The sequence below is a fragment of the Rhinolophus ferrumequinum genome, chromosome 6, assembly GCF_004115265.2.
Source record: "Rhinolophus ferrumequinum isolate MPI-CBG mRhiFer1 chromosome 6, mRhiFer1_v1.p, whole genome shotgun sequence".
NCBI classification, from domain to species: Eukaryota; Metazoa; Chordata; class Mammalia; order Chiroptera; family Rhinolophidae; genus Rhinolophus; species Rhinolophus ferrumequinum.
In genome coordinates, this window is record NC_046289.1 from 73,130,238 (window position 1) to 73,143,122 (window position 12,885).

General features: G+C 41.9%; 1 pseudogene and 2 gene segments (V, D, J or C); all 3 read left to right on the forward strand.

The window, feature by feature from the left end:
• The window catches only part of LOC117022730 (T-cell receptor alpha chain C region-like), a 326,986-nt gene that overhangs the window by 217,238 nt on the left and 96,863 nt on the right, over window positions 1-12,885 (forward strand).
• The window catches only part of LOC117022729 (T cell receptor delta constant-like), a 49,238-nt gene that overhangs the window by 21,206 nt on the left and 15,147 nt on the right, over window positions 1-12,885 (forward strand).
• Window positions 5,818-6,566, forward strand: LOC117022731 (40S ribosomal protein S6-like; annotated as a pseudogene).

A 12,885-nucleotide genomic window follows, 5' to 3' on the forward strand; every position in this document is an offset into this window, starting at 1 on the left:
GCAACTGAACATTAAGAGAGCTGGCAGGTGGAAGCAGGAATCAGGGTGTCCTGATTTTTTGCAGAGTTACCCCAATCCTGGCGCTGGAGGCAGCTGACCTCAGTTCACAGCAAGGCCTATCCCACATGCCTCCAGGTTTAGCACAGGCAGCGAATAATCACAGATCATTTTATAGCTCCTACCAGGTAGGAACTGGCCAGTCACAGGCAGTGGGTGACCTGGGCCTGCACCACATCCCCTCCCAAGAGGCCCCAGAACCAACATGCTTGGAGCTTGGCTTCAGACCACAGCAGAGCACTACCCAATTAGCCCAAAAGTGGCACATGCAAAAGGTGATCTCAACAGGCATCAGAGCCCACTGGGGCAAATCCCACTCAGTGGGGTAAGCCCCCTGCACAGCAGCCCATAAGCTGTGGACATGGCCAACCCCACAGCCAATCAGCCTGAGGTCAATCCCACCCATTGATGTGCCACTAGCAATCAAGACTAACTACAACAGGAGGGTACATACAACCCACAAAAGGGATACTCCTGGAGCACCTGGAGCAGGTGGCCAGGGAGATTGTGCCACTGGGTCCCTACTACAAAAGGCCGCCCAGCCAAACTGGGAGACATAGCAGATCAAATACATAGAAACAAACACAGAAAGGCAGCCAAAATGAGGAAACAAAGAAATTTGTCTTAAATGAAATAACAGGAGAAAAATCCAGAAAAAGAACTAAATGAAATGGAAGCAAGCAACCTAACTGAGTTCAAAACAATAATTATAAGGATGCTCAAGGAATGTAGCGAGAACTTCAACAAAGAGATAGCAAACATTTAAAAGGACATAGAAACGATAAAAAAGATATAGAAGTGAAGAATACAAAAACTGAAATGAAGAATGCACTAGAAGGAATCACCAGCAGACTAGATGAAGCAGAGGATCAAATCAATGATTTGAAAGATAAGGTAGTAGAAAACACCCAATTGGAACAGCAAAATAAAAAACGAATCCAAAAAAAATGAAGTTTAAGAGACCTCTGGGACAACATCAAGTGTAACAATATTTGCATCATAGGGATACCAGGAGAAGAGAGAAAGCAAGAGATTGAGAACCTATTTAAAAGAGTAATGACTGAAAATTTTCCTTACCTGGTGAAAGAAATAGACATACAAGTCCAGGAAGTACAGAGAGCCCCAAACAGGGTGAACCCAAACAGGCCCACACCAAGACACATTATAATAAAAATGGCAAAGGTTAAAGATAAAGAGAGAATCCTAAAAACAGCAAGAGAAGAGCAACTAGTAACTTATAAGAGAGCTCCCATAAAACTGTCAGCTGATTTCTCAATAGAAACTTTGCAGGCAGGAAGGGATTGGCACAAAATATTCAACGTGATAAAAACCAAGGACCTACAACCAAGCCTACTGTACAAGGCTATCATTTAAAATCAAAGGACAGATAAAGATCTTCCCAGACAAGAAAAAGTTAAAAGAGTTCATCACCACCAAACCAGTATTACAAGGAATGTTAGAAGGACTTTTTTGAGATAGAAAAAAAAAATCAAAATTATGAATAATAAATTGGCAATAGCTATATATCTATTAATAATTACTTTCAATGTAAATGGATTAAATGCTCCAATTAAAAGACATAGGAGGGATGAATGGATAAGAAAACAAAACCCTTACATATGCTGCCTGCAAGAAAGTCACTTCATATTGAAAGACACCAACAGAAAGTAAGGGATGGAAAAAGTTATTTCATGAAAATAGAAATGAAAAAAACAAAAAACAAAAACTTCTGGGGTAGCAATACTTATACGAAATAGACAAACTAGACTTTAAAACAAAGGCTAGGACGGGTGGCTCAGTTGGTTAGAGCATGAGCTCTGGGCAACAGGGCTGCCGGTTCGATTCCCACATGGGCCAGCGAGCTGCACCCTCTACAACTAGAATGAAGTCAATAAGCTGCTGCTCAGCTCTCAGGTGGGCAGATGGCTCAGTTGGTTGGAGCGCGTCCTCTCAACCACAAGGTTGCCGGTTCGACTCCTGCAGGGGATGGTGGGCTACGCCCCCTGCAACTAACAATGGCAACTGGACCTGGAGCTGGACTGTGCTCTCCACAACTAAGATTGAAAGGACAACTTGACTTGGAAAAGTCCCCGAAGTACACACTGTTCCCCAATAAAGTCCTGTTCCCCTTCCCCAATAAAATCTTAAAAAAAAAAAAAAAAAACAAAGGCTATAAGAAGAGACAATGAAGCACCTAGTAATCCCACTTCAGGGTAATTATACAAAGAAACCCAAAACACTACTTCAAGGGAACATGTGCATCTATATGTTCATTGCTGCATTGTTTATAATGGCCAAGATGTGGAGGCATCTTGTGTCCATCGATGGATGAATGGATAAAGAATGGATAAAGAATGGATAAAGAAGAGGTGGCAAATATATAAACAATGAAATATTGCTCGGTCATGGAAAAAAATGGGTTCTTGCCATCTGTAGAGTGTTGTGCTGAGTAGAGTATATCAGAGAAAGACAGACGCAATGTGATTTCACTTATATGTGGAATCTAGCAAACATAATTAAGAAACAAAACAGAAACAAACCCATTGATACAGAAAACATTTTGATGACTTCCTGATGGGAGGGGGGTTAAGAGTGTGGGTGAAAAAGGGGAAGGGATTAAGAAGTACAAATCGGTTGTTAAAAAGTAGTCATGGGGAGCGCTGGATGGCTCAGTTGGTAAGAGCACAAGCTCTGAGCGGCAGGGTTGCTGGTTCAATTCCCACATGGATGGTGGGCTGCACCCCTGCAATGACTTGAGCTGATGGGCCCTGGAGAAACACACTGTTCCCCAAAATTCCCCAATAAAAATTTAAAAAAAAAAAAAAACCATCTGTAAAAGGCATTTTGGGACAAAATGTCCATGGATAATTTGACCATGGACGGGTTGTTAAATGATTTTAGGGAATTGTTAACCTTGTTAGGTGGGAAATGGTAGTATTATGATTATGTAGAAAAATATTTTTAACTTTTTAAATGCATACTGAGTTGTTTAGGATTGTCATGATGCTTATAACTTATTTTTAAATATTTGACCAAAATATATAGCAAATATAGCAAACATTAACAATTCTTAAATCTAGGTGATTCTTAAATGAGTCTAAAGATATTGATTCTATTAATCTCTTTATTTGGGGATGTTTCACAATTTTTCTAATAAAATAAATGAGAAAATCGCTAATGATGATGTTGCACATTTTGGATTTTTCTTATTCAAGACGTAGGCTTAAATGACGTATCTTAAAATCACTGCCTTTTAAGATCTGAGATGATGACAATAGCTCAAAATGAAGTCCTCCACTTGTGTGGGGATGCGGTAGTTCCATTCTTCTATAGGTGTACCAACGACCTGCAGTTGGTTGATTGTCAGCCTCACATCTTCTTCAGGTGGGTGGACATGTAAAGAAGGTAAGAGAAGGTTTTAACAAAAGTCAAGGCGTATCAGGTGTCCTCTAAATAAGGGGAACTCAACTAAGTTTATCCATTCTTGGGCTTTATAGGGTCTCAGTTTAAAAACCTGGCCTCTTTTAATTTTTGTCCAGTTGTTAAGTGTATTATTTAACCCATTAACTCTGCAAACCATATTGATCTATTCTTTCTCTTTATAGTTTTGCCAAAAACTCAAGTTACCATCCTAACTATCTATCACTTAAACAAGTGAACATTATTTTTAATGGAAAGGCTGAAGTATTGCCACAGAAATATAGTAGGGGTACTGAACCAACAGAGTCAGACTCCAGGCCTTCACTGAGCCCTCCCTCTGTCACCAAAGCACAAGCACGGATCCAGCATCTGACTTCCAAGAAGAAGAAACCAGTGGCAGATGACATAAAAATCCATGGTCTTCGACTCTAGAAATTCCAACCAAAGTATTTGGGTCAATTTTATTATTTTTAAAGAACTGGAAGGCCGCTGCTCAAAATGACTTCTGACCACTTACTTATGGATCAGTGAAAGTATATGCTACAATTGGTCTGCTAATCACTAGCAAACAATTAGAGAGGGGTGCAGCAGCACAGGAAGCCTGGGATTGACTGCTGCTATTGCAGCTTTGGCAGCACAAACAACATAGAATTAGGTCAGTGGTTCTCAAAGTATGGTGCGTGGACCTCTAGGGGCCTTAAGACATTTTCAGGGAGTCCATGAGGTCAGAACTATTTTCATAATAATACCAAGATATTATTCGTCTTTTTCATTATATTGACATTTGCACTGATAGTGCAGAAGGAATGTGGGTAAAATTGCTGGTCCTTTCACATGAATCAAGGCAGTGGCATTCAGTATTAGTAGTCATTGTATTCTTCATTGCCACATATCTGCAGGAGGGAAAAAAAAGGCAGTTTCTCTTTCACTTTAAAATGTTGTTGACTATTAGTTTGCTGGGGCTGCCATAACAAAATACCACATACTGGGTGACTTAAACAGCAGAAACTGATTTTCTCACAGTTCTGTGGCTAGAAGTCCAAGATCAAGGTATCTACAGAGTTGGTTTCTCCTAAGACTTGCAGCTGACCATCTTCTTGCTGTGTCCTCACATGGTCTTTCCTCTGTGCGTGCATATCCCTGGTGTCTCTTCTTTGTGAGTCCAAACTTCCTCTTGTTATAAGGACACCAGTCAGATTGGATTAGGCCCCACGCTAAGGGCCTCATTTTAATGTAATCAGCTCTTTAAAGCCCCAGTCTCCAAATGTCATGTTCTGAGGTACTGGGAGTGAGAAGGTCAACATATGACTTTTGGGAGGGCACAATTCATTCTATAACATTGATGAAGTGAAAACTTAATTTTATTAAATCTAAGCTCTTGAGTATATGTCTTTTCAGTATCTTACGTGACAAAGGGGGAAGTACCCATAAAGCCCTTCTGCTATATTCCAAATTATAATAGTTATCTCAAGGGAAAACATTTGTTGCAATTGTGCGAATTACAAGCTGAACTAGCCACTTTTTTCTTGAAACACCGTTTCTGCTTGAAAGAATGACTAACAAACTATGGTTATTCAAACTTGGCTATTTGGCAGTTAGTTATCTTCTTGAAAATGAATGAACTGAGCCTGTCACATCAAGAAAAACAATTGATAATGATTGCTAATAATAAAAAAGCTAAGCTTTCAGGAAAAAATACGAGTTTAGGGAAATTTGTGTCTGCCACTGTGAGCTGGGTGGCTCCCAACATTTAAGTACTTCTCTGATTTAAAAATATCAGTAGTGATATTAACTACTGTGATATTTTTATATTGTATAATGAAATGTGTCAACACGTATAAGTTGCCTAGCTCAGTGAACTAATTATTTCCCAAATGACCGATGGATAATGTTACAAAAATATACATGGGTGAAAGTTCCATCCAAGACAGGCCAATTAATTTTAATGTAACAGAATACGGAAAGTTCATTAACATGGTTTCAGGTTCTGCACTAGAATTAACATCTCTTCAAACTACATTATCCGTGTAAGGCTAGTTTTTGCTCGTATATTTCAGCCAAACCAACACATAGCAATAGATAGAATGCAGAAGTAGACATGATTTAATAAGCCAGCTCTTCCCCACTAGATATACAAAGACTATGATCAAACACCCCCACTATCTCCCTTCCTTTGGTCTACCGTCCCCATGTTTTTTAGCTGTTTCTTCCTGTACGTGGTTTGAAGTCGCTTCAACAGCCTAGTATTCTCCTTTGAATATACTATAGTTTGTCTGTAACCCTCAAAGAGTACATATCTCTCTTTTTTGTAGCACCTCAAAGGCAGTCGGCTGCTTCAGGATGAAGCCGAACATCTCTTTCCCAGCCACTGGCTGCCAGAAACTCATCGAAGTGGATGATGAATGCAAACTTCGCACATTTTATGAGAAACGTATGGCCACAGAAGTTGCTGCTGACGTTATGGGTGAAGAATGGCAGGGTTATGTGGTTCGAATCAGTGGTGGGAACGACAAACTAGGTTTCCCCATGAAACAGGGTATCTTGACCGATGGCCGTGTCGGCCTGCTGCTGAGTAAGGGGCATTCCTGTTATAGACCAAGGAGGACGCGAGAAAGAAAGTGTAAATCTGTTCAGGGCTGCATTATGGACGTCAATCTGAGTTTTCTCAACTTGGTCATTTTTAAAAAAGGGGAGAAAGATATTCCTGGTCTCACTGATACTACTGTATCTCGTCACCTGGGGCCCAAAATGGCTAGCAGAATTGGCAAACTTTTCAATCTCTCTAAAGAAGATGATGTCTGCCAGTATGTTGTGAGAAAGCCCCTAAACAAGGAAGGTAAGAAACCTAGAACCAAAGCACCCAAGATTCAGTGTCTGGTCACTCCACGCATCCTGTAACACAAGTGCCACATATTGGTCTGAAGAAACAGCCTGCTAAGAAAAGTATGAAAGAGGCTGCAGCATATGCTACACTTTTGGCCAAGAGAATGAAGGATGCCAAAGAAAAATGCGAGGAACAGATTGCCAAGAAAGGTGGGCTGCCCTCTCTGACAGCTTCTACCTCTAAATCTGAGCCTAGTCAGAAATGAGATTTTCTGACAGTAACAAATAAATAAGATCAGACATCACAAAATTAAAAAATTAAATTAAAAAAGAAAGAGTACATATCAACACCAGGAGCAGGAGGTGGAGATGAATAAAGCTAGTTCAAACGATATCCCCGTCCAATCCCTATTTCATTTCTTGGTTTGGTATCCCATAAATTTTCTCAAAGTGCTCTGAGTCTCCAAGCAGAAGGCCTGGTCCTAGCCAGGACTGAATAATACCATGGTAAACATTCCGCACACTGTCGCTTTCCTCTGTTCCCCCTTGAGGATGAGCTGGCCTGGCACTGAGAACATGGGCTGGCCTCCTTCTGTGAAGAGCTGAACTTCAGGATATACCCATCCTGTGACTGCCTCCCACTCCTCCCCACAAAAGAGCATCTCATGCAACAGTGAAAAGCCACATAAAAAAAGAAAATGCCAGGTTTCCCAGGCCATTCTATGCTCACTTCAGGGAAGGAGACCAGCTCTGAGACTGAGAATAGACCCAGAAACACTTTCAAATGATAAATGCCAGAATATAAAACCAAAGAAGACTAGGTAGTTGCCTAGTATACCAAAAAATATCACCAGACTAAGAACTAGAATACTTGATTTCTTGTATGTTCATTTGAAGTTGGGTGCCTTGGCCAAGTTGTGAAACCTCTCTGAATCGTTCTAGACTCTCATCTGAATACCCAGGCAGTGAATCTGTGATCCTTGAAGTCTCTTCTAGCTGTGACACTCTAGGATTCCTCCCTCGAGAGGCACAATTGATCCTTGATCACTCAGGTAAGTGAAAAAGAATGTGAGTTGAATAATCCAAGTATGTAGACAACATGAAACTCATTTCTATTTGGCTTTTGAATATATTTCATGGTTTGGAGCAAATCACAACAAATTTATCTTCCCAATGATGCTTAACTCAGGCTAATGTTAAAAATCAAGTAATTTGTTTGCCACTAATGTTGCTATGCTCCGCTAAACAAATGTAAGATCATATTCTATAAGGCAGCCTGCTATCAGAAAGACAGCAGAGGACTAGGAGAAGGAACATGTGGGTTTGGGCCATGGCTCTGTCACTTCCTAGCTTATTCTTTCTGAACATTAGATATCTTGTCTTTAAAATGGATTCAGAAGACACTTTCTGAGCACTCAACTGAGTCAGGCACTGTACTGGAACAAGGTATGCAGAAGTGAATAAGTACAACTCCCTTCTCTCAAGTGTCTCTACCCAATGGGAAAGGGGGTCTTAAGTGCAATGATGGAGATAAGCACTACATGTCACGAAAATTCAGGGAATGCGTGGGCATCCAACCCAGTCCAGTCTTGAGCCGTCGTTTAGGAGTTCTCAGGGAAGTCAATATCTAAGCCACGACCAGAAAATGAATAGAACCTAAGGAGATGCATTAGGGGCCAAAGTGGGAAAGAAAATCAATCCCCTGACAAAGGCAAAGAAGTCTGAAAGACAATGGAGCTCTCAGGAAGCAAGGAGTCGGTGCTGCTGAGTGTAAGGGTGCAAGTGGAAAGTATAAGATGTCAGCCTGGGAAGGTGAGCAAAAGCCTGTGTTCCATACCATTTTATCCTGAAGATACTAGGGATCCAGGCAAAATTTTAAGCATGAAATTTCATGATTGTGTTCCCCCTATAGTTTAGCATCTGTATTCGTCAGCTATTGCTGCTGTGATCATGGTCTGTAACAAACAATCCTCAAATTTCAGTTGCTGACAACAAACCTATATTGTTGCTGCACACTGATCTTCAAGTCAGCTGTATTGGGCTTCAAGATGTAGGTTAGATTCAAGTCTCCTCCACATGGCTTCATGCGAAGACCCAGGCTGCAGCAGCAATGGCTCCCTAGGGCATACTCTTCCAATCTCAGAAGGTGGAGGTTCAAGAGCGCTGCTGGAAATCCATGACATGACACCTCTTCAAGCCTCAGCTTAGAAGGAGCACACTGTCCTTCTACCCACATTCTATAGATCAAAGCTGGCCAAGCCCCATAATCAGTGGCACGAGATGTATGCTCGGCCTGTAGCAGGAGGTCCTGCAAAGCCATGTGGTAAAGTACATGAATGCATACTTCTGTCACAGACAGGGGGTGAAAAGTTGGGATACACAGCAGCTGCATTCTTGTCAAGATTCATCATCATCCCAAAGGTCTCTTCCACAGCCACAGGATTGTAAAATTCACCATCCCAGACCCCCAAGGTTGCATAGTTTAAGATCTGGTATAATTCAAGATTTTCATTGCCTTCTCATTCCCAACTTTTTATTTCTTATAACGAGTTCTGTTAAACCAGCTACTGATGGCTGCTTGGGAAAGTCTGTACAACGTGCTAAGAGAAAGTCAATGAGTCACAGGGGTTAATCAGAAGCTTTATCTATTATTCAACACAGTAACCAGCCACCTCTTGTCAGTTCAAAGACTAGCACCTAAAAACAGCTATACTCCAGAGTCCAATTTACGATTCTTTATTTTCATCTGGCGCTTCCCATGAGGCTCACATTTTCCTACTTTCTACCCTAAGTCATCCCCTATTACTTTGTTACTGAGACCATAACATTCCTTCTTTTCCTCTTTTCCTATTCTTTTTTTTGGGGGGGTAGGGGGAAGGAGAGGAGGGCAGTTAATCAAAAAGAGAATATTCGACTCTGTATGTTGAGATGAAATTGCTTGGCGTTCACAGGGCAGGCATGCAGTTACACGTAGGGTGGGAAGGAGTTGTCACAGAAATTATAAGTAAAATAACAATACTTAAATTAAGCCATGGATTTGGATAACATCCTCCAGGGAAAGTGTGAAGATCAACCATTTTTGAATGCTTCTCCCTTTTATGAACTACAACAACAAAATTCACACTCTTTTAACAGTTCACATTTAATAAGGTCACATTGGATGAGCTCTAGTGTATCACTTTATTTTCACAGTGATTGACATAAAGATCAAAGGCGAACCAAGACCAGTGTCCTGAGAGCCCCAGAGGAGAGTTTTCAAACAGGGAATCACTATGTCAAAATCAGAGGTCAAACAAGAATATAAATAAAAGCATCAACTGAATTTGGCCAGAGCCACTGCATCTAGCTGCACAAGTTGTGCCTTGCACAAGGGCAATCGGCCAAGTGGACAAGTGGGGCTAAAATTCAGTTTGCGGAGCAGAAGCCCTAGTGTGGAGCTGCATCAGCTGGGGAAAAGGGAGCCTTTTATAAAGCACACAAAGGTGCCATCTGTTTCCCAAGCTTGAACCCAAGCTGCTGCTTCTGCATGCGCCCAGCAGGGTTGCCTTTTCTAAATCACACAAAGCACTGTATGGACTACTGGCCCTGAATTTAGCAACCGAGGAGTCAATGGAGAGGATAATTTTAAATTTATGTGAAAGCCCTTTGTAAATTGTTTGACACTATTCAGGTGTAAAGCGGGACAGACAGATGATTTGGAAGCTTAGCAGGTGACAGGAGAAATTACATTGATCACAAACATTTTCTGCCTAACCCACAGCATGTAGAATCCACTTGAGACATTCAGATACCTGACCAAGTCCTCTGTGGGAAAGCATTTGAGAGTAGACTGGCCAGAAAGCACAGATGGGAGTGGACTGATGGTGTCTAAAAGTGCATTCTAGTTTCAAACTCCAGGGCAGATCTAGCCAAGGGGACAGAAGAGCCTCAGACAAAAGCACCTGAGAGAGTCTGCCCTGACCTAACTGCCAAACACTTTGATCTTGCTGGAGCTTGACTTGGCGAAAACATCCGGCTGGGGGTTCTCAGAGTTCACATAGGGTGAATGAAACCCAGAGAGGTTTTTGTAAAGCTCTGTAACACTGTGATTGGGGGGATACGCACAGTGTTACAAAACCTGCAGAGATCTGTACAAAAACTGCAGCGGCAAGGTGGCACTTCCCTGAGAAATCCTCAGCCCAGTTACCACACTCCAGGGGGAGAGCACAGCAAGTAGCAGACCCTCCTTGCTCAGTGACCCAGCGGGATGCCAGGAAGTTGACCAGACCAAGAGACTGAACCGCGGCTGCTGGCCTCTCACTCACTGCTGTTCTCCCTGGGGTGAAATTGGCTTTTCAACATGTTCTTACAGCCACTCCCATTTGGGGAATACAAAAAGGTGTTTCTTTAAAAACTATTCTTGTCTTGGTTTCGTGTTGATTGTATCGCAAAAAAGAGTTATATGAGCCATCTCATGTGGAATTCCTGGATCAAATCCCTAGAGAGATTTTCCCTAGTGCTTTGCGTTGCAGTTCGGGAAGATGAATTTCAAGAGATTGATTTGTTTTCAGGCAATCACCAGCCATAGCTGTTCATTCTAATGCTGACTGTACTGTAAGTCACGGGTACCAGATCAGTGCTTCACCACGCCCTACCACCTCTTGTGATGCTACGTGTTACCTGCCCTTTAAGCAGCACTGGTGACTGTGGATGCCTTGACTTTGGAATAGTCATGGATCCAAGGCCCATCCCCTTGGTGATGACAGTTTTCCAAGACTGAGAGTTATGTGTGGATCCAGGAAGTGAGAACAATCTAAAACCATAAAAAGCAACAATTCAGGAACTCCATGAAGTGTACTGTCCTGGAAACGTTCACCATAGAAATATGAGGGCAGACAATTAAATTCACTAACTTGTTGCTATGATGTTGCTAACCTTTTTTGACATCAGAGGGATTATTCATTATGAATTTGTACCAACTGGTCAAACAGTTAACCAAGTTTACTATTTGGAAGTGCTGAAAATGTTGTGTGAAAAAGTTAGACGACCTGAACTTTTCACCAACAATTCCTGGCTCTTGCATCACAGCAATGCACCAGCTCACACGGCACTGTCTGTGAGGGACTTTTTAGCCAGGAAACAAATAATTGGATTGGAACACCCTCCCTACTCACCTGATCACCCTCCCTACTGTCCCCAAAGACTTCTTTCTTTACCTGAAGATAAAGGAAATATTGAAAGGAAGACATTTTGATGACATTCAGGACATCAAGGATAATACAGTGACAGCTCGGATGGCCAATCCAGAAAAAGAGTTCCAAAATTGCTTTGAAGGGTGGACTAGGCGCTGGCGTCAGTGCATAGCTTCCCAAGGGGAGTACTTCAGAGGTGACCGTAGTGATATTCAGCAATGAGGTATGTAGCACTTTTTCTGGGATGAGTTTGCGAACTTATTTGTCTGACCCCTTAAGTACACCTACCTGCTCCTCAGACAATAAGCTCCCAAAAGCAAACCAACTCTACTGGCAATTGACTAAATCTTCATGAATCAGTTGGCTAAGCAACAAGTGTCATCTTTTTAAGAGCCAAGACTTAAAGATCCTCCAGTCCTAGAGTTAATAGGAAGAAGAAAGGTAGGGGCATTGCGGAGGTTTTTGGAAAGCCCTCACGTGCTGTGACACAAACTCACCTTTGGGGAAAGAATCTGTGTGACTGTGGAACCAAGTAAGTAACTCATTTGTCTGCTCTTTGAGGTTAAGGCGTCCTCCATCTAAAGAGATAGAAATACCAGGAAATGGGAAGTAATAGCACCAATATAGTGTCAAGGATAACTTTGGAGAAGATGTGAACTAGTCCCCTGCATGGGAGCTGAGCGAGGGGCTCTGTGTAAAAAATAAAAAAACTTGGGGGGGGGGGAGCTATGAAAGACCCCACACAGCTCAAGCGAAACAGAAAATTCTACTCACTCCATGGAATTCGGGTCAGACTGTAGAGACCACAGAGTCATTGGCTCAACTCCCCAAGTGAAGTCAGAATTGACCAGAAACAAGGATAATCTGAGTCTAGGTGAGCCTATAAGGTGGCACCAGGTATAAATAATTCTGACCTTCTTTAGGCCAAACTTTATGCTCAGAAGTGAGTCAGCCTCCTGGGCATAGAGGGTGAGGCCATGATGAGTGGTCCGTGGTGTTGGCTACCTTCCTCTTCAGAAGAAAGGAACTGGCTCCAGACATCCGTTTCTAATTGTTTGAGCTACAAATGAAAACTCAGTTACAAGTGAGGAAGCTGGAACATTCTGGCTCCTAGTGAGACCAGATTCCAAGCAGAACAAAGTGATTGGGTAATGTTTCCAACTAAGAAATGCTTTAAAGTCTGTAGGACACAGCCAGGAGTCGTTCCCTAAGGGCTCATTCGTGGTGTTCATCTTCCTCACTAAGAGGATATGGTGCCACTCACTAATTAACTGTTATAAACCAATCGGTGCTAAAGTCGTCAAAGGATTGTACTCAACACAGGAGGCATCTTTCTGTGTCATTTAAGTGATATTTTAATTCAACTGTTCTTGCTGAAGGAAAAAAGACAGCAATCTCCATTTGGCAGCAGCTT